Source organism: Schistocerca serialis, chromosome 10 (assembly GCF_023864345.2).
Source record: "Schistocerca serialis cubense isolate TAMUIC-IGC-003099 chromosome 10, iqSchSeri2.2, whole genome shotgun sequence".
Classification (NCBI taxonomy): Eukaryota; Metazoa; Arthropoda; class Insecta; order Orthoptera; family Acrididae; genus Schistocerca; species Schistocerca serialis.
In genome coordinates, this window is record NC_064647.1 from 220582028 (window position 1) to 220607833 (window position 25806).

The 25806-nt window shown below is 44.1% G+C and overlaps 1 protein-coding gene and 1 long non-coding RNA gene across 3 annotated transcripts in view; both read right to left on the reverse strand.

The window, feature by feature from the left end:
- The window catches only part of LOC126424740 (alpha-actinin, sarcomeric), a 517273-nt gene that overhangs the window by 231874 nt on the left and 259593 nt on the right, over positions 1-25806 (reverse strand). The gene's annotated exons all lie outside the window — the stretch shown is intronic.
- The window catches only part of LOC126424744 (uncharacterized), a 217683-nt gene that overhangs the window by 100867 nt on the left and 91010 nt on the right, over positions 1-25806 (reverse strand). The window lies entirely within an intron of this gene.

Below are 25806 nucleotides of genomic sequence, written 5' to 3' on the forward strand. Positions count from 1 at the left end.
GCGACGAAGCCCCGGCGTAAATCCAGCCGACGCGCTCTGACAGTTCTGCCCGCTAATTCCGTCGCGTCTCGCTGCCACCTCTCAGCACGCAAACCTTCACACGTCGCTCTACACCGCACTCTTAGCTCCCTGGGCTCGTTTCTGCGAAGGAATGCTTTCAAATGACGTAATGTCTACGTACCACACTACCTATTACCACATTTACGGAAAAAGTTTACACAGTGGCACTCAGAATACTTAACGAAGGCCAAAAATGTGGGATAGGTTTTTAGAGCCCTAAGTTGGTCGAAGACTAACGAGGAGAGGTAGGCTCGTCTTTTTGAAACTACGAGGGTCACTCGAAAAGAAATGCACAATATTTTGGTAAAAATACAGTTTTCATTCTGCATGTGTGACAGTTTTACAGTGTGTAGATACATCCTTCCCGCTTGTTTTCATATTTAGTTCAACCTGTTCCCGTGAGTGGCGCCGTCACAGCATGTCTTCAAGATGGCTGTTCGTCAGAAGCAACGTGCTGTCATAGAATTCCTGTGCTGTAAAAACGAGACAGTGGGGAACATCCACAAGAGGTTGAAAAAGGTGTATGAAGATGCAGCTGTCGATCGCAATACAGTTAGTCGGTGGGCAAGCAGGTTACGTGATGAAAGCGGGCACGGCAATATTGAAGATTGTCCTCGCAGCGGCAGGCCTCGTACTGCACACACTCCAGACAATGTCAGAGAGTTAACGAATTGGTGACTGCTGACAGACGCATCACAGTGAACGAATTGTCACGCTATGTTAAGATAGGGGAAGCAAGTGTTTGCAGAATACTGAGCCGGCCAGAGTGGCCGAGCGGATCTAGGCGCTACAGTCTGGAACCGCGCGACCGCTACAGTCGCAGGTTAGAATCCTGCCTCGGGCATGGATGTGTGTGACGTCCTTAGGTTAGTTAGGTTTAAGTAGTTCTAAGTTCTAGGGGACTGATGACCTCAGAAGTTAAGTCCCATAGTGCTCAGAGCCATTTGAGCTATTTGAGCAGAATACTGAAAGTGTTGGCGTTAAAGGTTTGTACCAGGTGGGATCCCGGGATGTTGACAGTGGCTCACAAAGAAAGAAGAAAAACGGTATGCAGCGAACTTTCGGAACAGTACGAGAATGGTGGAGATGAATTTCTTGGAAGAATTGTGGCAGGTGATGAAACATGGCTCCATCATTTTTCACCAGAGACGAAGAGGAAATCAATGGAGTGGCATCATGAAAATTCACCCAAGAAAAAAAAAATTCAAACCCGCACCTTCTGCTGGAAAAGTTATGGCTACGGTGTTCTTCGATTCCAAAGGACTCTTGCTTGTGGACATCATGCCAAGTGGGACCACCATAAATTCTGATGCATATGTGACGACACTTAAACTGCAAGCTCGACTGAGTCGTGTTCGACCACATCAGTAAAAGCAGGATGTTTTGCTGTTGCACGACAATGACGGCCACTTGTCAGTCAAAAAACCATGGAAGCGATCACAAAACTCGGATGGACAACACTGAAACACCCGCCTTACAGTCCTGACCTGGCTCCATGTGACTCATCTCTTTGGGGAACTGAAAGACTCTCTTCGTAGAACAAGGTTTGAAGATGATGACTCCCTTGTGCACGCTGCCAAACAGTGACTCCAACAGGTTGGTCCAGAATTTTACCGTGCGGGTATACAGGCGCTGGTTTCAAGATGGTGAAAGGCAGTTGAGAGGGATGGAAATTATGTGGAGAAATGAAAATATTATTCCGAAAGGATGCATCTACACACTGTGCAACTTTCCAACATGTAGAATAAAAGATGGATTTTAAAAAATAATGTGCATTTATTTTGGAGTGACCCTCGTATATGTACACTGATGTAGTTTAAGATACCTATTATCACACCCTGCAGTCACTCACCCTGGTGGGCCCTGACTTGCATGTAATCGACAAAAATAGTTTCTGAATTTCTTGTGAAGCTCATCAGCTTAAAAAAATGGTGTGTGGACTGTTTGTGTAGCGTAATGGATAGGGGAAGGGCCTCACATACAGAAGATCACGAGTTCGAATCTCGTCGGCTGTTACAACTTTTTTTATTTTTAAATCTTCAGCAAAATTACTTTAATTAGAATTTTATTCAATGAATTTCTTATTTGTACTACTTTCTCATTTTAATTGTCGTATCATCTTTTTCTTTGCTCTTACTATTTCTTTGTATCACTCTTCTTCCACTTGGAAACTTCCTTCATATGATTTTAAGTAATTTTGTGTATTAATTTTGATGTCTTTCGTTTTATCATCCTATATTGTCGTCCATGTTATTCCATTCATTATTCCTGTTCCTCATTTTGCTAAAATTTCATTTTACTTATTCCTTCTTTCGTTTAAATCTTTATCTGCGTTATTCTGTCCGTAGTGTAATAGTAATTTACGTTTTAAATGTTTGTACGACAAGTACCATCCATAAGAATGCACATCTTATAACTAAAAATACATTTTTGACAGCGCTGCACAGTCAATACAAATACATTATTTCAGCTTTTAATTTTTAACCGATAGATCGGCATTTTCAAATGTTTAAACACTGTAATAGATAAATAAATATAATTTACGTTCACAAAAATTTCGCGCAGAAAAAATATCAAGAAAAAACGAAAACAAATAAAGTTTATACTGTGATTAAAATGATGCGACAAAGGAATATAAATAAAAAAATATTTTTACATCACCTAATTGGATAAAAATTATGATCAAATTCATTTCGACAAAGATTTAAAAATAAGAAAATGTTGAGTACCTAACGAGATTCGAAGCCCCAACACTGTGCACCTGAGTCCATAACACTACAGAACCAGTCCATAAATCAATACTTTTTTTAGCTAATGAGCGTCGCACAAAATTCCGAATTTTTTTTATCGTCTATTACTCGCATACGATGGCCCACCAGGGTGAATGGTTGCAGGGTGTGACATATGGGATCTTAACCAACTTCTTTTCTTTCTTCTTTCGCTTACACCATAGTCCTGCAGCGAGGGTCGGCGTAGTTACAACGGATTTGGCAATGTTAGCGTTAGGAATGGCCGGATGCCCTTCCTGCCGCCACCCCATACCCCCCAGGACGGAATCAGTGTACCCCAACTGGCTGTGTCTAGTGGAAATCGTGAAATAGTGCGGACGTGGTTCAAGTGTCTGCGACGCGTGTAACTGAGGCGGAACATGGAGACCAGCCCGGTATTCACCTAGCGGGATGTGAAAAACCGCCTAAAAACCACATCCAGGCTGGCCGGCACACCGGCCCACGTCGTTAATCCGCAGGGCAGATTCGATACGGGGCCGGCGCGCATACCCGAGTCCAGGAAGCAGCGCGTTAGCGCGCTCGGCTACCCTGGCGGGTTCTGGGATCTTAACCAACATGACAGCGCAAATGGTTTCAAAAAGTAGAGTCCACCGCTGGGGACCCTTCTTCTTGTAAGTAATACAACCCAGTACGTTGACGGCGAATGTTCACAAGAGAAAAGGGGTATCTCAGGAGTCAACCAGAGATCTTACGTTTTCTATGTACACAGATTTTCTGACGAATACGGCAAGCACAAATCTGCGACTGTCTGCTAAACACGCATAGTGTGTTCGAGGAATGTGTTCGAGGAAGTATTGTCTTAGATCGACTGAAGGGCATACAGAATGACCTGACTAAATTTCTGTTGGGTGTGATGAATGACAATTTACTCTAAATGCTGGAAAAACGTCATTTATTAAAGGTGGGTGGGACAAAGAATTCAATAATTTTCGAGTGCAGTATTAGTGTTGTGATGCTTGACAGAATCAAGTCTATTAAATATCTAGGAGTAACGTTGCAAAGCGATATGAAATGGAACGAGCGCTTAAGGTCGACTGTAGGGAAGGCAAATGTCTGACTTCGGTTTACTGTGAGAAATCTAGGTACGTGTAGCTCGTCTATAAAGGAGAGCGCGTAGACAACGTTGTGCGAGCGTCTTAAGTGTTTGGGAACCGTACCAGGTCGGATTAACAGAAGACAGTGACGTAATTTACCGATTTTACCTCGTATTTTGCTCAAAAGTACGTTACTTTCATTATACTTTATTTCGATATTTTTTCGACAAATAAAGTACCACCTTTAGGTTTTCTGCTCCTTAGTTACATAACCATAATCAACAAGTAAAATCAAACGCTAATTAAATTCGACAAAGAGCGCACTCCAAGACTGTTTCTTATCTACCATTTAATATAATAACTATGTATCTGGAAACCTTATACACGGTGGCTTCATGATGACGTTACAAACTTTCATGGATGATGGAGAAAGGTAAATGTATCAATTTGAGGTTAGGAACCCTGGTCCAGAAACGATCAAGTCGAAAGCTATGAGCGCAAATCGTTCTGGTATCTCTGACACCGGAATACAATCACGTACCTGTACTGCTGTTGCTAACATAGTAGGGTAGGCAACTTTCAGAAGTAGTTGTTTCCCATCGGATGAGGGAAGAAAATCGGCCGTGCCCTTTTAAAGCAACCATCCCAGCATTTGCCTGATGCGATTTAAGGAAATCACGAAAAATCCACATCAGGATGGCCGGACGCGTGTTTGAACCGTCGTTCTCCCGAATGTGACTTCAGTGTGCTAAGCACTGAGCCACCTGGCTCGAAGTGGTAGTATGGAGCAAAACAAAATATGTCTAGTAAATAAGGGCTCTGAAATACCTTAAAGAACTACGGGCACTCGTTCAGTAGAAGAGATGTGTTTCAAATTAGCGCCGGTGAGCAAGTGCTTATAGCTCCTAATGTATGCAATTTTGGAGTCCATGTCTACCAGATTTTTCCATGAAAGTTTGCATCTTCAGGGAATCACCCTGCACATCATGCATAAAAGGTGTTACAGGCTACTCAGGATGCCTCGTAAATAAGTGGCAAAAAAACAAATAGCTTTTTATTTAGTTGCAATAACAACAACAACATAAAGCAGACTTATTAGTTTCATTATAATTAGACCTTTGTGATAAGTACATGAAAACGCTTTTTTCTTCGTTTGATCTACAGGGTGATTCAAAAAGAATACCACAACTTTAGGAATTTAAAACTCTGCAACGACAAAAGGCAGAGCTAAGCACTATCTGTCGGCGAATTAAGGGAGCTATAAAGTTTCATTTAGTTGTACATTTGTTCGCTTGAGGCGCTGTTGACTAGGCGTCAGCGTCAGTTGATGCTAAGATGGCGACCGCTCAACAGAAAGCTTTTTGTGTTATTGAGTACGGCAGAAGTGAATCGACGACAGTTGTTCAGCGTGCGTTTCGAACGAAGTATGGTGTTAAACCTCCAGATAGGTGGTGTATTAAACGTTGGTATAAACAGTTTACAGAGAATGGGTGTTTGTGCAAAGGGAAAAGTTCTGGACGGCCGAGGACGAGTGATGAAATTGTAGCACGCATCCAGCAACCATTTGTTCGCAGCCCAGGAAAATCGACTCGCAGAGCTAGTAGAGAGCTGCAAATTCCACAATCAACTGTATGGAGAGTCCTACGAAAAAGGTTAGTTATGAAACCTTATCCCGAGGCGATGGATCGGCCGCCAGGCAGCCCGTGACAGAGCACTTCATCACTGGCTTCCAAGAAGCCCTGATCTTACCCCCTGCGATTTTTTCTTATGGGGGTATGTTAAGGATATGGTGTTTCGGCCACCTCTCCCAGCCACCATTGATGATTTGAAACGAGAAATAACAGCAGCTATCCAAACTGTTGCGCCTGATATGCTACAGAGAGTGTGGAACGAGTTGGAGTATCGGGTTGATATTGCTCGAGTGTCTGGAGGGGGCCATATTGAACATCTCTGAACTTGTTTTTGAGTGAAAAAAAACCTTTTTAAATACTCTTTGTAATGATGTATAACAGAAGGTTATATTATGTTTCTTTCATTAAATACACATTTTTAAAGTTGTGGTATTCTTTTTGAATCACCCTGTATTTCAATACGTACCCCCTCCCCTGTAGCACCAACAATTATTCATCACTGCTGTTGCCAATAAAGAAATGCGTAAAAATAGGAAAGTGAGGGCAGCATAAAATGTAAACGAACAGGGTAGTAATAAACCGAGGTGATACCGGCGGCATACGCAGTACGCTATGCTCACTGTATGGGCTTGTAGGAGTGGAGCGCAAACAGCGGCACCTGTTGCTCGAGCCTGTTGTTATGGCGCGGCTGGGCTGTAAGCTGCCAGAGCCTGCAAACACAAGGCGAACTTCTCCCAGTCCATCACGGAGCGGATTTTCCGGTCTCCAAGCTGACAGCCCTCTGTATATATATATACTCTACTTAGTCCTGTATAGTTAAATACGCCACGCTAGTTATGTAGTCTACAATCGCTTTGACTGACGGTCACGTAAACCATGTCGGTTCTTAGATGCTAGCCATAGTTTAGTATTTTTTCGGAAGACCAAGCAACAATGAAGACCTCTCGAGCCCGTCAAAATACGTGATACAGTATTTAAAAGGGGAAGAAATCGTAACCCGCCAAATGAAGCGATCTGCAGTCTATCGAAATTGTCGTGTCCCGTTGACTGACGGGAGTGACAGTTACGAGTTTTAAATCATAGCAACATTCAGATTCATGTTCGGTAGTAGAAACGAATTCTTCGGCCACATACATTTTTGACCTTCTTATTGCTACAAGTTTACCTAGTCCCGCTGGGCTCTGCAGTCTTGTGCTATGTTAGATCTTATGCGCATCTTGCTTTATGAAGCATTTAGACTTTTAGCTAATGGAACACACACTCACACACACACTTTTGAACCTTAGCAGTATATATTCTGTTATAAGCAGCACGGGAAGGCCGGCCGAAGTGGCCGTGCGGTTAAAGGCGCTGCAGTCTGGAACCGCAAGACCGCTACGGTCGCAGGTTCGAATCCTGCCTCGGGCATGGATGTTTGTCATGTCCTTAGGTTAGTTAGGTTTAACTAGTTATAAGTTCTAGGGGACTAACGACCTCAGCAGTTGAGTCCCATAGTGCTCAGAGCCATTTGAACTATTTTTTGAGCACGGGAAGCGTTTGTGCCATTTTGCGAGCTATGATTTACCATATCGTGTAGAACTGCATACGCTCTTGCAGCGATGTTAGCCAGTAGAAGAGATACGTTACCCAGTCTACAAGTGGCAGACAATCAAGCCTCATCGACTGGGAATCCTCCATCGGGCATGGGTGTGTGTCGTTCTTAGCGTAAGTTAGTTTAAGTTAGATTACATACTGTGTAAACTTAGGAACCGATGACCTCAGCAGTTTGGTCGCATTAGACCTTACCACAAATTTCCAAATTTTTCTTATATTCAAACAATTTTTTAAGGCGGGGAAACACAAAATACTGTCTTACCCACAAAACTATTTACTAATATATAAATACCAGTCGCTCTTTAATGTTTTTACCAAAATGAAATGAGCGTATGGCATTGTTGGCAGGGAGGCCCATCCGTGGAAGTTCGGCCGCCGAGTGCAAGTGTTATTTTAGTCGACGACACATTGGGCGACTTGCGTGCTAGTGATGAGGATGCAATAAGGACAACACAACACCCAATCCACAAGCGGAGAAAATCTCCAACCCGGCAGGGAATCGAACCGGAGCCCATTGCATGGGAGGCAAGCACGTTACCACTCAGGGAAGCAGGCGGACTTTTACCAACAATATCGAGTTCTTGGCCTACTTAGTTAAAACAGGGTGACACAGAAAAACGGGAACATTTCCACAACCCAATAAAACTAGAAGTGATGAAGGAAAGAAATTGCATTCATAGTAAATGAAACCTTACAACTTTGCCATTTACAAAACAGTGATGGCATTTATCATTTATTTAAAATTACGTCATTCAGATAGCGTCTTCCTGTTACGAATACATTCGTGAAATTTGCTGTTGATATTCCTCACTGATCGCTGCAACATCACAGCTGGGATACTGTGAACTGCATTCCGAATTCTCTGTTTTAACTCATCTAGGGTTCTTGATCGAGTCGTGTAGGCTTTGCTCTTGAGATAGCCCCACAAGAAGAAAATCATAAACGGATAAATCTGGCGATCTAGGTGGCCAGGGAATATTACCAAATCTAGAGATAGGAACGTTGCCGCCGGCCGCTGTGAACGAGCGGTTCTAGGCGCTTCAGTCTGGACCCGCGCTGCTGTTACGGTCGCAGGTTCGAATCCTGCCTCGGGCATGGATGTGTGTGATGTCCTTAGGTTAGTTAGGTTTAAGTAGTTCTACGATCTAGGGGACTGATGACCTCAGATGTCAAGTCCCATAGTGCTTAGGGCCATTTGAACCATTTTTGAACACGGTTGCCAAACAATTCTCGCACTTGGCGTGCTGTGTGTGATGTCGCTCCGTCCTGTTGAAACCAGGCTCCTTGAACGTTTGGAAAGTTGTTCAATGCAGGTGTAACGAAAGTTCGTAACATCTCCACATAACGATCGGCATTGACAGTTATTGTGTTTCCCTGTTCATTTTCGAAAAAATACCGTCCGATAATCCCAGGTGATGAAACACCACACCATACTGTCACTTTACTAGCGTGTAAAGGACGCTCATGAACGTCATTAGGATTTGTGTTTGCCCAGTAACGGTAGTTATGTTTATTCACGTACCCCGTGAGATGAAACTGTTCCTCATCTGACATCCACAACTTAGTTAGAAATTCATCGTCATTGTTTAGTTTTGTTGTTATTTGTTGACAGACTCCTAATCGTTACTGGCAATCGTTGTCCTTCAAGTGTTGCACCATCTGTAGTTTGTACGGATGAAATTTTAAATCCAGATGAGCAATTCTGCGAACACACTCCCGGGACATTCCAACCACTGCTGCTTGCTTACGAATTGAAACCCGTGTGCTCCGTAAGACAGCCTCTCGTACAACATCAATGTTCACAAGAGAACGCACACTTCTTGTTCGTCCTGTTGGTTTCTTCTTGAAGGCAGGTACAGTCTCTTCAACGTTATTAATCAACATTGTATCGCGTGTTAGCGACGGAACGGCATTAACACATCCTACATTATAAAAACGTCGAAACTCCCTCTGCGCCGTAACCAAACTATCATTGTTTTATAAAACGTTTTGACGGTTAACGCTGACTGTTCCACTGATCCATGATTACTGAAATGGTGGACTGTTTACTTGCTAGCTGTCACGGACCCGCAGCGCTGCCCCGTGCCCTTGGCTCCCACTACTCATTTCAAAAACTTCCCGTTATCCTGTGTCACCCTGTATTTTTAAAGGATATTCTTACAAATGCTCGGACGGGCATGGGATATATAAAGAAAAGTGAAACGTTGTTAACAAAGTCTCAAAAAGTTCTTGGCCGATTTACTTCAAATTTTCACACGATGATCTAATAAAACTATATACTGGCATAGGTTGTTTGTTTTTTTAAGTAACAAATTGCAGGTTTTCCATTAAAATAAATGCTGCTCTGCGCAAATGTGCAGTTTCGTTAAGTTTTTCACAGTCCGTTTCAACTACGATAACATTCTTTAAACCATTAGACAAATGGTTTCTCTCAAGTATTTACTGTCTCCTTATTAATTAAACAAAAACTGTATCAACAACAATGTCCTGTTTTTTTCCCTTGCAGTTGATTTTAATAGAAAATAGGAAAGTTGTTTTGGCTTATGAATAGAATACTTCTACAGAATCTCATCGTCCGAAACGTTGTAATCCCACCCGTAGGCAGATTAAAACTATGTAAAATACTCTCAAAGTTGCTATGTTCACAGATTCAGCAGCCAGAGAAGTTTCTCTCATATCCCATATACCAACGATACCAACTATTTTCCTATTGATTTTACGCGACTGCAACTCACAATCAAGGTTTCGTTTGTAATAATAATAATAAATAACGCTCAGTCAGAGGCAGGGTGGAAGAGGAGACTGACAGAGAGTGAGGGGGAGGAAATGGGTGGTTCTTTGATCTGGGAGGAGGGGACCAAACAGCGAGGTCATCGGTCCTAGCAGATTAGGGAAGAATGGGGAAGGAAGTCTGCCGTGTCTTTCCAAAGGAACCATCCCAGAATTTCCCTGAAGCGATTTAAGAAAATAATGGTAAACCTAAATCAGGATGGCTGGACGTGGGTTTTAACCGTCGTCCTCCGGAATGCAAGTCCTGTGGGGAGGGAGGGAGGGAGAACAGAGATGATGATGATCATGATGATGATTGGATTCTGGGGCGCTCAACTGCGCTGTTATCAGCGCCCGTACAAATTCCCAACCTTTTCTCAGCGCAGTCTTGCCACGTCCATGAATGATGATGAAATGATGAGGACAACACAAACACCCAGTCATCTCGAGGCAGGTGAAAATCCGTGACCCGCCGGGCATCGAACCCGGGACCCCGTGCTCGGGAAGCGAGAACGCGACCGCGAGACCACGAGCTGCGGACAAGAAAAGAGAAGATATGGACAAAGAGAAGGGGGAGGACGAGATGGAAGCAGAGTAGGGAGAAGGAGATTAGAACGTATAGCCAATTCTCATACATATTTAGCATTTTCGACACAATGTCGGGTTCACTAGTTAGATGTAGGGACCCAAAATCCACCATGTCTTCAATAAACTAGGCAAACAATTTTATCCTGAGAAGGTTAGGACTCTGAGAAGTGTATCACACTTCCGATATACCTTACGACAAATTAACGTATGCAAAAAGGAATAAACGAAATTACGAACCAATAAACAAATTTAAATATTATGTCATAAGGCGCGCATGGGTGAGCTTTGCAGCATAGCTATTATTTAGGCCGGTATGTTAGGAAAGGCATAAGTTTCGCGCCGCTTCAGGCCGTAGCTCGTGGTCTAGTGGCTAGAGTCGCCGCCTCTAGGTGCAAGGTGTCCGGTTTCGATTCCCGACCGGGTCGGACATCATCTTTGCGAGGGGACTGGGTGTTTGTGTTGTCCTAGCCATTTTATTTCATCTTCACCGACGTACAAGTTCCCCAGGTGGCGTCGAACAGAAACAGTTGCACCAGGCGGCAGAACAATTCCACCTGGTCAGTTATGCCGTACAAGCATTAATTAGTCAGATTCGCCGGTTGGAAGACGAGCGTTGGAATTCCAGATAGGTGCACCGAACTGGCTGCCACGGAATGAGCTAATGCTGCGGTATATTCGATTTCAAAGTGGAACTGGAACTGCGTGCGTTACTTTGCGACTGAGGGCGCAAGCACGGACTTCTGCGGGCAGAGTGCGGAAGTCGAGGCAGTCGAGGCGTAGTGCGAGAAGACAGACGTCAAAGGTTTGTCCGGCGAAAGCTGGCTCAGTCGGCGGGTCTATTTGTGGATGGGGGACGAGACTGCCGCCTACGCTCTGCTGTCTCACCCTGCCTCGCTTCCCTGGACGCTCTGCTGTCTCACCCTGCCTCGCTTCCCTGGACGCTCTGCTGTCTCGCCCTGTCTCGCTTCCCTGGACGCTCTGCTGTCTCACCCTGTCTCGCTTCCCTGGACGCTCTGCTGTCTCACCCTGTCTCGCTTCCCTGGACGCTCTGCTGTCTCACTCTGCCTCGCTTCCCTGGACGCTCTGCTGTCTCACTCTGCCTCGCTTCCCTGGACGCTCTGCTGTCTCACTCTGCCTCGCTTCCCTGGACGCTCTGCTGTCTCACCCTGTCTCGCTTCCCTGGACGCTCTGCTGTCTCACTCTGTCTCGCTTCCCTGGACGCTCTGCTGTCTCACTCTGCCTCGCTTCCCTGGACGCTCTGCTGTCTCACTCTGCCTCGCTTCCCTGGACGCTCTGCTGTCTCACTCTGCCTCGCTTCCCTGGACGCTCTGCTGTCTCACTCTGCTTCACTTCCCTGGACGCTCTGCTGTCTCACCCTGCCTCGCTTCCCTGGACGCTCTGCTGTCTCACCCTGCCTCGCTTCCCTGGACGCTCTGCTGTCTCACCCTGTCTCGCTTCCCTGGACGCTCTGCTGTCTCACCCTGTCTCGCTTCCCTGGACGCTTACGTACTTTCCGGGAATGTCCCCCACCGAGGCAACCCCGCTAGTGCCCACAAATCGACGTTGTTGTTGTCGTTGTTGTCTTCAGTCCTGAGACTGGTTTGATGCAGCTCTCCATGCTACTCTATCCTGTGTAGGCTTCTTCATCTCCCAGTACCTACTGCAACCTACATCCTTCTGTATCTGCTTAGTGTATTCATCTCTTCGTCTCCCTCTACGATTTTTACCCACCACGCTGCCCTCCAATACTAAATTGGTCATCCCTTGATGCCTCAGAACATGTCCTACCAACCGATCCCTTCTTCTAGTCAAGTTGTGCCACAAACTCCTCTTCTCCCCAATTCTATTCAATACCTCCCCATTAGTTATGTGATCTACCCATCTAATCTTCAGCATTCTTCTGTAGCACCACATTTCAAAAGCTTCTATTCTCTTCTTGTCCAAACTATTTATCGTCCATGTTTCACTTCCGTACATGGCTACATTCCATACAAATACTTTCAGAAACGACTTCCTGACAAATGTATACTCGATGTTAACAAATTTCTCTTCTTCAGAAACGCTTTCCTTGCCATTGCCAGTCTACATTTTATATCCTCTCTACTTCGACCTTCATCAGTTATTTTGCTCCCCAAATAGCAAAACTCCTTTACTACTTTAAGTGTCTCATTTCCTAATCTAATTCCCTCAGCATCACCCGATTTAATTCGACTACATTCCATTATCCTCGTTTTGCTTTTGTTGATGTTCATCTTATACCCTCAAGACACCGTCCATTCCGTTCAACTGCTCTTCTAAGTCCTTTGCTGTCTCTGACAGAATTACAATGTCATCGGCGAACCTCACGGTTTTTATTTCTTCTCCATGGATTTTAATACCTACTCCGAACTTTTCTTTTGTTTCCTTTACTGCTTGCTCAATACACAGATTGAATAACATCGGGGAGAGGCGACAACCCTGTCTCACTCCCTTCCCTACCACTGTTTCCCTTTCATGCCCCTCGACTCTAATAACTGCCACCTGGTTTCTGTACAAATTGCAAATAGTCGTATCATACAATCATAGTACAAATCGATAGGCAGTTCAAATGGGTCTAAGCACTATGTGATTAACATCTGAGGTAATCAGTCCCCCTAGACTTAGAACTACTTAAACCTAATTAACGTACGGACATCACACACATCCATGCCAGAGGCAGGATTCGAAACTGTGACCGTAGCAGCAGCGCGGTTTCGGACTGAAGCGTCGATAGGCAGTACAGGTACATCTACATGCGAGGGGCGTTCAATAAGTAGTGCAACACTTTCGTTTCTCGGCCATTTTCAGATGAAAAAATGCGGAATTCTTTGAGGAAAATCGTAGACTATTCCTGGTTTCAGCCCCTATACTTTCATGAAGTTCCGACAGTTGAGGGCGCTCTACGTAGCCTTCCAAAGGGGGAGGTGCGTTCCAAGCAAAAGACTGTCACTGAGCTCCTTTTGGCGGAAAACCAGAGCATCGCAGTTATTCTCAGGTGCTTGCAGAATACGTCTACGGAGACCTCGCAATGAACAAAAGAACGGTGAGTCGTTGGGGGAGGCGTCTGCATCATGGCAACAAGATCGCGTAAAATTTGTCCGAACTCCTGTGAGCCGGCCGGACGCACTCTCCTACAATGTTGGAACGTGCCGAAACACTCATTCGATGTGATCGACAGATCACAATGAAATACGTCGCTGCTCAACTGGACGTCTCTGATGGTAGCGCTAACACACTCTCCCTCCAGTTGAGTGCTCAAAGGTGTGTGCCCGCTGAGTTTCTTGCCGCGTAACACTAAATCGTAAAGAGTAAAGAGGGGCAACCTTTGCGGAATTGCTAGTGCGTTATGCGGCTGATCGTGACAGTTTTGCCGAATAGCCTCACAGGCGATTTACAAGGGTTCATCACTTCGAACCGGAAAGAAAACTGCAATCAATGGAGTGGCACCACACCACCTATCATTCTCCATCACGTTAACTTCCATGCAGAAAGCTGTTGGAACAAAAAGATGAAGGAAGAAAGAGAGAGAGAGAGAGAGAGAGAGAGAGAGAGATCAAATGGCTCTAAGCACTTTGAGACATCACTCCCCTATTCTTCGAACTACTCAAACGTAACTAACCTAACAGGATTCGAACCTGCGACCGTAGCAGCAGCGCGGTTCCGGACTGAGGCACCTAGAACGGCTCGACCACAACGGCCGGCGCTGTTGCGGTCAGCGACTGTTGTATTGACTTGTACATTGTAGATTGCAGCAATCAGTTGCCCTATTTTAAAATTTACTGTGCAGCTCTAGATTTCGGCTAGAAGCTAGCCATTCTCAATGCACTATTATTTTCTGTCAACGTATGTTTAAGTCCCTGTTGATCGGGCTTCACCCACAATTCATCTGCACAATAAAATTTAAAATAGGACGCCTGATTGCTGCAATCTATAATTTACAAGACCTATCATTCTGATGGACAAATTTCTTCAAAAATATGATATATTGACATCGATCGTCTGCAGTAAATAGATCCACATTTCCTCCACTAAAACCAGTCTTGCTTTGAGGAAAGCCGTTGTAATACCGTCGAAACGTTACTTTTACAGTTTATAATTATAGTATTTTACACAATGACGCCGTACAGCACCCAAAGAAATTTAATCATCTTCATTAACTTTTTTTCTTTCAAATATTTCGCCTAGTGATTTGTGGAACACGTAACAAACTAACCAACGCGAGGAAACAAGATATCTAATATGACATGAAAAAAAAACAAGCAATAAAATACAGACTAAGAGCCGGCGGGTGTGGCCTAGAGGTTCTAGGCGCTTCAGTCTGGAACCGCGCGACCGCTACGGTCGCGGGTTCTAATCCTGCCTCGGGCATGGATGTGTGTGATGTTAAGTAGTTCTAAGTTCTAGGGGGCTGACGACCTCAGATGTTAAGTCCCGTAGCGCTCAGAGCCATTTGAACCATCTGAAGAGAATAAGAAGACACCAAATCTATTACTGTGTCTTGTATGAACGCGGCAAGGGCTGGTTAACTTCCACTGTTTCAGAGCATTCATCATCTTCGCCACAGTCGGCACTAGAGATGGGTAGTTCGCGAACGAACGGGTGCAAAGGATAGGTTCACCAAGATGAACTAAAGGACCGAGGAACGAATTCCAAGGAACGATCGGTTCATAGTTCACTTCGGTCGCGGCGGTCTACTTGTAGTTCCCGGGTACGAGGAACCATCGGTTCATAGTTCACTTCGGTCGCGGCAGTCACTGTTCTTGCACTTGGTTCTGGCTATTCAGCGTCCACGACCGGTAATCAAAAAGTATTTTTTAGTTACGTAAATTACATATAAATTACGTTGTATGTAATAGGTATGTCTTTTCAGGCAACAAAAGGGCATATCAGCTCACTTCATTATATCGATGAACAGCAGAAGACATACTGATAAGGCAAATTTTTTTGTTATTCATATATTTTTTGGTGTCATCGACTTGATTTAGCAGCTAACTTTCAATAATTTGCTTAATTTTTAGTGTAAGAAAATTCATATAAAACGATTTTCGTGTATCTTTCATATACAAAACATTACATTTAGGAAGGCACTAATTATTTTTAAGTTTGGTTGTTTCCAATCTGCATTACCTGCTAGTTTGGTTTCTCTGAAAAAAAAAAAAAAAAAAAAAAAAAAAAAAAAAAAAAAAAAAAAAAAAAAAAAGGGGGGGGGGCTGTGGGTCATTTTGGCTCAGTAGGAAAAGCGGTGCCTCTCCGTTTGAAAAGACATTGATTGCCATAAGATCGTATTTACTCAGCTTTCAAACCAAAAACTTTATTACTGCGAATTTTATTATTATTATTATTATTATTATTATTATTATTATTATTATTGTATTATTATTATTATTGCTGCATTAACTTTAATAATGCAACATAAAAACCTAATTTTTACTAAGCGTGTGACGCAAGTATGAGAAAACCACATTTTATTTTATGCTTCCATACAGTCTACTTCGCCTACGAACTCAGAGACAACGTGAAGTATATGTAGGGTGTAAACGATTATTGTTTACAACGTAGCATAGCTATGTAGTGGAAGTCGAAACGAAGAATTTTATATAAGACACTTGTGGTCTATTAAAGTGGGAAACAGCCACCAACATGTTTACAAGACTACATGAGCTATAGCCCATGCGCGTCGCGTGAGATTTTCATGTTCTCTTCTCCAGCTCTCTACTCATCGTCATCGATTGTTTCGCCATTGTTGCTTGCATTAGCTTGTTATTTCTTCACTGCCTAATAATTACATGTTTGTCTGTTGTATCTGCTCGTAACGGGCAACACATCGTAATTGGCGAGCAGTCTGTAGTCGGGGCCGGTTTTCCGTGCGCCCCCTATATTATTTCCCTGCGATCAGCCACACAAGGTTACAGTTGGCTAAACGAGAGGTTCTGCAAAATCACAAAAATTACTTCTAAAAGTGTGTAAGAATTCTGTAATGAATAAAAACTCTGTACTCCAGGGGGGAGGCAAGTGCCACCTCTTGGTGCCCTCCATCCTTCAGTCACCTACACTACTAGTTTTAAGCTTTTCATAAGAACCATATACCAAGCACAAATGAACGGTGAACGAGTAAAAATGAACGGTTCCCAAAAAAGAACGATCAGCAGTGAACCAGTTGCGAAGGATGAACGAGTTAGCCCATCTCTGGTCGGCACTTTCGGACCTCTACGCTCACTTAATCATTGACGTCACTAACTCACCCGCGACATGCCTGCGGCTGATTTACACGCAGGCACGTGACGCGCATATGAAACGACGAGTCTCTTCAGACGAAAAAGCCGTTCGCTCTGGGGCGGCAGCGCGAAAGCACTCGCGGTAACTGTGCGAGCTGGGCCGGCAGTGCCATAAAAGTAGGAAGCCGCAGTCTTCCCGCTGATGCAACAGACGGACGAGTAGGCCGCCGGTACCTGCAACAACGCGTTCCCGGAACAGAGCTCTCACTGAGGGTCTACTAGGCCGCCCCTGTTTTCGCCTCAACACTGCCGCATTCGACTGCGGCGGTAACGTGGTTCACCTCGCCGCGTTGCAAACAGGATCATGGTTAAGGCAAACGAAAGTACTACCTATTATACGAGGGGCATTTGAAAAGTCCGTGCAAAAATAAAAACTACTTACGTGTTTGGGGTAAACTTTTTTTATTTGTCGATATAGTATCCTTTTAGACTTATAAACTTCGTCCAACGCTGATCCCTTCCGAATAATAGCAATTGCCCAAGTCTGCAAAATAGCTATTAGTTGCTGCAATCACCTCCTCGTTTGAGTAAAATCTTTGTCCCGCCAGCCATTTCTTCAAAATGGGGGACAAATAGTAGTCAGAGGGAGCCAAGTCTGGACAATAGGGGGGCATGTGACACGAGTTTGAATCCTATTTCCGTTAATTTTGCGAGCAAAACTGCTGAGGTGTGTGCTGGTGCATTGTCGTCATCGAAAAGGACTTTTTTTGCGGTCCAATCGCCGGCATTTCTCTTGCAGTCCTGTTTTCAAACGGTCCAATAACGATGAATAATATGCACCTGTAATAGTTTTACCCTTTTTCCAGATAATCGATGAGGATTATCCCTTGCGAATCCCACAAGACAGTCGCCATAACCTTTCTGGTCGAAGGAATGGTCTTCAACTTTTTTTGTGTGCAGATTCTCCCTTGGTAACCCATTGTTTAGATTGTTCTTTGGTCTCAGGAGTATAGTAATGTATCCATGTTTCATCGACAGTGACGGAACGACGGTTAAAGTGGAATTGTGGAGTGTGTCGTTTTGGACACACAGAAGACAGTCACAGCTAAGTGATACACTCACCAATGCCTGCCTAAAGTCATCCAGTCTTTGAAGAATCTGCGACCGAAGTCAAGAATGGAACCTCCACTACGAGAACGCTCTAGCTCACCGCGCCAAAACAGGCGCCGAATATTTGCGGGGTACAGGACTGAAACTTCTTGAGCGCCCTCCACAGTCCAGACCTCGCTCCTTGTGATTGTGCATTGTCCCCTTATGTGAAAACGGAACTGAGAGCAGCGCAGTTTCCAAGTGATGAGGACCTCCTGAGGGCTTGGGACAACGACTATGCCTTACTCCATATACAAATCTGGGAGAACTGGTTTAGGGATTGGCTTCGTAGGATGGAGAGGTGTATTCAATGAGGGAGAAATTACATCGATAAAGTTAAATACATGAAGTTGTACGGCAAAACGTTCCTGGTACCCTTTGTAGTTATGCAGGGTTTGAGTCTTGCAGGTGGCACAGTAGCGTGGGAGAGGTGCAGCCAAAGCTATCTTCGGACTGATGTACAGTACTGGCCCTTAAAATTGCTACACCAAGAAGAAATCCAGATGATAAACGGGTATTCATTGGTCAAATATATTATACTAGAACTGACATGTGATTACATTTTCACGCAATTTGGGTGCATAGATCCTGAGAAATCAGTACCCAGAACAACCACGTCTGCCAGTAATAACGGCCTTGATACGCCTGGGCATTGAGTCAAACAGAGCTTGGATGGCGTGTACAGGTACAGTTGCCCATGCAGCTTCAACACGATACCACAGTTCATCAAGAGTAGTGACTGGCGTATTGAGACGATCCAGTTGCTCGGCCACCATTGACCACACGTTTTCAATTGGTGAGAGATCTGGAGAATGTTCTGGCCAGGGCAGCAGTCGAACATTTTCTGTATCCGGAAAGGCCCGTACAGGACCTGCTACATGCGGTCGTGCATTATCCTGCAGAAATGTAGGGTTTCGCAGGGATCGAATGAAGGGTAGAGCCATGGGTCGTAACACATCTGAAATGCGAACAATACACGCTTCCAATGTGTGTTCACAGCGATGTCGCCAAACACGTATGCGACCATCATCATGCTGTAAACAGAACCTGGATTCATCCGAAGAAATGACGTTTTGCCACTCGTGCACCCAGGTTCGTCGTCGAGTACACCATCGCAAGCGCTCCTGTCTGTGATGCAGCGTCAAGGGTAACCGCAGCCACGGTCTCCGAGCTGATAGTCCATGCTGCTGCAAACGTCGTCGAACTGTCGTGCAGATGGTTGTTGTCTTGCAAACGTCCCCCTGTGTTAACTCAGGGATCGAGACGTGGCTGCTCGATCCGTTACAGCCAAGCAGATAAGATGCCTGTCATCTCGACTGCTAGTGATGCGAGGCCGTTGGGATCCAGCACGGCGTTCCGTATTACCTTCCTGAACCCACCGATTCCATATTCTACTAACAGTCATTAGATCTCGACCAACGCGAGCAGCAGTATCGCGATACGATAAACCGCACTCGCGATAGGCTACAATCCGACCTTTATCAAAGTCGGAAACGTGATGGTACGCATTTCTCCTCCTTACCCGAGGCATCACAACAACGTTTCACCAGGCAACGCCGGTCAACTGCTGTTTGTGTATGAGAAATCGGTTGGAAAGTTTCCTCATGTCAGCACGTTGTAGGTGTCGCCACCGGCGCCAACCTTGTGTGAATGCTCTGAAAAGCTAATCATTTGCATATCACAGCATCTTCTTCCTGTCGGTTAAATTTCGCGTCTGTAGCACGTCAGCTTCGTGGTGTAGCAATTTTAATGGCCAGTAGTGTACTTAAGCCTGACATTACTTTATCGTAGCTACGTTTGTAACTGCAACACGGATTTTGCTGGTGGTAAGGGGTCAGCAGGCTATGGGCTGGCTGTTAGTGTGGCGGCGTTCCTTGAAGACCGTCCGCGTAGTGCGGCTGGTCCGCTTGACGCCTCATTGCTCTCCCTTCCTTAGAACGGGCAGGCGGCACTCGACGACGCCCGCCCCGGGATCAGGAAGGGTACCGTGTTAACACAGAGCTTCACACACGCAGGCACTGTGACGTCTGTCCCGGAAATCTTTCCACTGGTCACAGGTCCCACAACCATGCAACACAACTAGCACTACTTTTGAGTCTAAAGCTACCAGCACACGAAGCTAGAGAGCCTGTATAGGGAGAGAGAATGGCCATAGGTGAAGTTGCCCGTGATTGGTTGATTAGCTTTGGCGCCATTTTTCTGCCAAACGTCTCTCGCGCCTCCTATGTTCGCCGTGCTTTTGAGTTCAGAGAACTTTTGGAAACGATTAAAAGGTATTTGAATCATTGAGAGACTTGTTACGCGTTGTGCATGCATGTTCGATTTAGTTGTATATTGTTTTTAGTACGTAATTAGCGTTTGCGTGCATACAGGTAGCATCACAAGCTTTTCTGAAGCCAGTATATGACAGCCCGTGCTGAAAACGGAAAGTTCCTGTAATTGTTGTGTCATGCTCATTCGACTTTATAGCGTCAAACCTTATTTCGTTCCGAATTAGAACACTAGGCATTATTTTGGTTTCAGTAATATTGCCTGACTGTTGACGCAGGCAAGTTGTCGGCACGTTTTCCGCAGTTTTCGTGGCTGCTGAAACATTATTCGTAGTAAACAATTGTAGGTACTCTTGAAGACAGTTTTGAAAAGGCCTACTTACTGTGGGGTAGAAGGAATACGGTAGTTTTTTGTTATATTTGATCGTTATTACAGTAGCCTACATTTAACATTACCTGATTTTTGTTATCTTTTTCGTTTGTTCTCTACGAGAGGAAGAAAGTCGTAAGCAGTTGTTTATTTGTGACATGCAAAAGGTTTGAAGACGTGACAAGAAGTACTAATACGTCTCACACTTTTTGCGTGTCACAAGTAAACAACTGCTTACGATTTTCATTCATCTGACGTAATACAGGTACGTTAAATCTTTAGCGTCATGCACTTCCGATACAAAACAAATGCTATACAGTACATTTTTTTTAATTGACGTTACTTTCATTGAAATATGTCTAGTAAACGAACTTTAAAGGAGATAAATTCAAGTAACGAATAATTTTTACAGCCACTGTATCAAATTTCCTGTGCTGTACGTAGTAGGCTACTATGAGCATATTATAGCAGTAAAGAAAGGCATTTAACGAATGATTTCGCCATATTGTCTTATGCTTTTGATTCGGTGAGTGCGTACTCCACTACTGGCCATTCAAAAGTCCCGCCCGCATTTTGGCAGAAAAATGGCCGCCGTTTCGTCCGGTTGGGCACTCTCTCCCTATACAGGCTCTCTACACGAAGCTACTTACAAAGGAACTCCTGTGTGACGCGAGTTGACAAAGGGTCTCTTGGGAGTGTGATTCCATGAAATACAGCAGATGCAGACACTAAGCCAGCGAGTAACCAGTCTGCAACCAGTTGCAGGTGACTTGCCGTGGCGGTCGCCAATGACTGGAGAGTTCTTCAGTTCCCAGAGATCAAGTGCTTTTTCGATACTAAGTGAGCAACGGCCATAGGCCTTAATTTGAGGAAGAAATTTCTGAGAATGTACGTCTGGAGCACAGCATAGTACGGTAGTGAAACATGGGCTGTGGGGAAACCGGAACAGAAGGGAATCGAAACATTTGAGATGTGATGCTACAGACCAATGATGAAAATTAGGTGGACTGATTAGGTAAGGAATGAGGAGGTCCTGCGCAGAATCTGGGAGGAAACGAATGTGTGGAAAACACTGACAAAAAGAATGGACAGCATGAGAGGACATCTGTTAAGACATCAGGGAATGACTTCCATGGTACTAGAGGGAGCTGTAGAAGAAGACAAGAGATTGGAATACATCCAGCAAATAATTGAGGACGCAGGCATGTAAGATGTACCCTGAGATGAACAGGTCGGCACAGGAGAGCAATTCGAGGCGGACTGCGTTAAACCAGTCAGAAGACTGATGATTCAAAAAAAGTGAACAAAATTTAACCAACAAATTTCTGTGACGCCATCTCAAACGCTCTTCCAATCTTTTTTTTTCCTTTGCTTGATCTGCAATTTAAATTATTTCACACTATCCCACCCTTTTTGGAGGAAGGTCTCTTTATGTGGCGTGATGATGGAAGATTAGATTTTAACGTCTATCGACAGCACGGTAGTTAGGGAAGGGGCAAACGCTCTGCTAACGAAAGGATGGGTAAGGAAATCGGATGTGCCCTTTTCGAAGGAACCATTCTGGAACTCGCTTTAGCCGATTTAAGAAATCACGGAAAACCTAAGTCTGGATGGCCGGATGGCGGTTTGCACCGTGGTCATTCCGAATGCAAGTTTGATGTGCCAACCCCTGCGTTACCTTGCGCGACGCGCGATAAAGGGAACAACGCTTGATACGTAAGAATATAATAAATATTCGGGTGTCATTCTACTCATGGTGGTGTTTATGTTTATTGCATGAAATAGTGGCGACCATGTTGTTGTTGTTGTTGTTGTTGTTTCTGGAAAAACATATTTTCGGACCGGACCTGTATCACTAATGCCTATTTGAAATACGATTTTGGCACGTGTGTGTTCCAACACTGTAAATAATCCCGAAGAAAACTATTTAATGGAAAATTGGATTCAGAAAATATCGTTCTTGTGGAACACAACTGGCTCTTTATTCACACGAAGCACTGAATCCTACCGACAGGGAATCTCAAATTATTCCCCATTTTTAGAGTTCCAGAAGGCTTTTGGCACCGTTCCTCACAAGCAACTTCTAATCCACGGAGTACTGCCTCAGTTGTGCGACTGGAGACAATACTGCACTTTCAGTTTTTAAACCACCTGCAAACCTAGACAGTACGTTTGGCAGCAATTTGTGTGAACAGAAATGATCAATTACCTTTACATACACAGAATACATGTTGTCAACAGCATTTACCGCTCATGAATAGAACACGTCTGTTCCCTACGAAGACATCTGCACACATCGTACACATTGCACTGTTGTGCAGTTATTTCCGGTGCAGTACAGACATAACTTTTGGTAACAAATCAAATCGTATGTAAATATTCTGTAAAAGTCACCGAAAACCAGGGGTCCCTTACATCAATATACTCAGAAAATATTCCTAAAGAGCCGGCCGGAGTGCCGAGCGGTTCTAGGAGCAACAGTCTGGAACCGCGCGACCGCTACGGCCGCAGGTTCGAATCCTGCCTCGGACATGGATGTGTGTGATGTTCTTAGGTTATTTAGGTTCAAGTAGTTCTAAATTCTAGGGGACTGATGAGCTCAGAAGTTAAGTCCCATAGTGCTGAGAGCCATTTGAACCATTTTTTATCCCTGAAGTCTCTGAAATTTTTTCGATGTAAGTTTAGGTTCATTCTGTACTAAAGGAGTTGATATTTTTAAAAGTATCGAGAATCCAAAAATCGATATTTAAAGAACTAACGGCACAGACCCTCGATATATTGAAAACGTATCGATATTCAGACAGAAAAACTATCGGCGTACTGGTCTATAAAAATATCGGCTGCATATTGTAAATTTGTCAGATACATCTGATGTCGACTTCCCTTTTTTTTGTTTTTTTTTCCATTTCTGCAAACGCTAGCGACGTAGCACTTGTAGTATCAAAATTACATGGTAAAGTTATACATAGAAGTTTCTGTTGGTAGCGCCGAGCGCCGATTACGTCAGCATTTCCCCTAATAGGTCTCCTACCTCCGCAAAGACCTAGTTTGCCGTTTAAAGTGAGTTCTTCATTTTCAGGAACTGTTTTTGAAGAATGCCAATGTGAAGAAATAGGAAACTAGATGCGTTAAAACTGGTTTTTGACGCAAATGGTGTGCTATTTCTTCACGACGGAAATCTTGCTATTCCATTTTTAACATCGCCTCTCCCCAGTGCAATCTGACTACTACCTTTGTGGCACCTGTATTTGCTTCACACAGCCAAAGAGAAAGAACGGACGTGACGAAAGCTCGAAAAGTAGTACGACTCCTACAATTTCCAAAGAATAACTTCAAATATTTACCGAAATATGCGAAAAAATATAATAATATAAAAAATTTGGGCATTCGGTATTGCCATTTCAATATCGATACATACAGATATATTTGGTGAAAATGTCGATATATTATTATTTTATTAACAGCCCTATCCCGGACAGCGTATGAGCCACCCATTTACTATGACAAGGTGAATCCAAACACGGGTCTATTTGGTTATGTGCCAGACACAACAGCTTTTGCGTGCGATGCCAGTACTGGCTGAGACAATCCCCGGAGCGGTGCCACCAAAGGCGCCTCGCTTAGCTCCAAAGTAAACAAACTTTACAAGCCACTCGCCGGCCGACCTGTTCCAAGGCCAAAACAACACGCAGGCCTGCCAACGTGCGTCATAGCGCACGGGAGCCCACAGCCCGTTATCTCTACCGTTACGGCAATCACGAAACGGCTCATCTAAGAGTTACTAAATCCCCTGTCACGGCAACTTCCCAGTTGTATACCCACTCAGACTAACCTTCGGATCGATTACAGCTTTACATGTACCTTGCTACCGGCCTAACGGCATCGCAGCCGTCACCTACTTCTCCTTGGAAGCCCATTCCAGTTAACTGCTGCGCGGAAACTAGGCAAAAAAACACCTGCGCCAAATGTATTTGGTGACCTTTAACTCTTTTTTGTGTGAGCGCAATTTCACGCCTATCAACACGAAATCTTTGGTATCAAAGGGTGATAACGTGCAGCGAGTTTGGTTTCCGGAGGACTGTAGGAACACGACTGATTTTAGATGATAGCCTGCAGAAATGCAAACCTCCCTTTATAGCGTTCGCATATTTAAAGAAACTTTTCGACAGTATTGGGTGGAATACTCTCTTTGATCCTCTGGAAGTAAGACCGAAATACACAACATATAAAATGTAGACTGGCAATGGCGAGAAAAGCTTTTCTGAAGAAGAGAATTTTGTTAACATCGAATATAGATTTAAGTGTTAGGAAATATTTTTTGAAAGTTTTTGTATTGATTGTAGCAATGTATGGAAGTGGACCACGGACGATGAATACTTTAGACAAGAAGAGAGTAAAGGCTTTTGAAATGTTCTGTAAAAGAATGCTGGAGATTATATGGATAGATCATGTAACTAATGAAGTGGTACTGAATAGAACTGGGGAGAAATTTGTGGGACGACCTGAGTAGAAGAAGGGATGGGTTGGTAGAACACATTCTGAGGCATCAAGGGATCGTCAAATTAATACTGGAGGGAAGCGTGGGTGGTAAAAATCGCAGACGGAGAACAAGAGATGAATACAGTAAGCAGATTCAGATGGACGTAGCTTGCCGTAATTATTCTGAGATTAAGAGGCTCACACGAAATAGAATGGCACGGAGAACTGTATCAAACCAGTCTCTGGACTAAAGACGACAACAATAACGACAACAGTTTTCTGAAAATAGATTGTAAGATCAACAACAACAAAAGTGAAGGGTAATGGAGTGTACTCGGATCAAATCATGCGATGCTGAAGGAACTACATTAAGAAATGAGACAGTAAAAATAGTAGCACAGTTTTGCTACTTACACAGCAAAACAACTGACGATGGCCGAGGAAGCTGAAAAAGAGCAATCTGTTAATATCTAATGTAAATTCAAATGTTAACAAGTTTTCACTGAAGGTATTTGTCTGGACCGCAGCGTTTTATGGACGTTAAATGTGGGCGATAAGCAGCTCAGATGGTATGACTACACGAAACTACAATCATCCGGCCAGAACATTGCTTTCTTTGATTGCTATGGGAGATGGTTCGCTTGAACTTCGATTTACTTAACTTTATACAACTACATCCACATGGATACTCGGCAAATCACACTTAAGTAGCTAGCAGAGTGTTCATCGAACCATCTTCACAATAATTCTCTATTACCCCAATCTCGAATAGCGTGCGTGAAACAGAAACGCCTGTACCTTTCTGTGCGAGCTCTGATTTTTCGTATTTTATTATGATGAG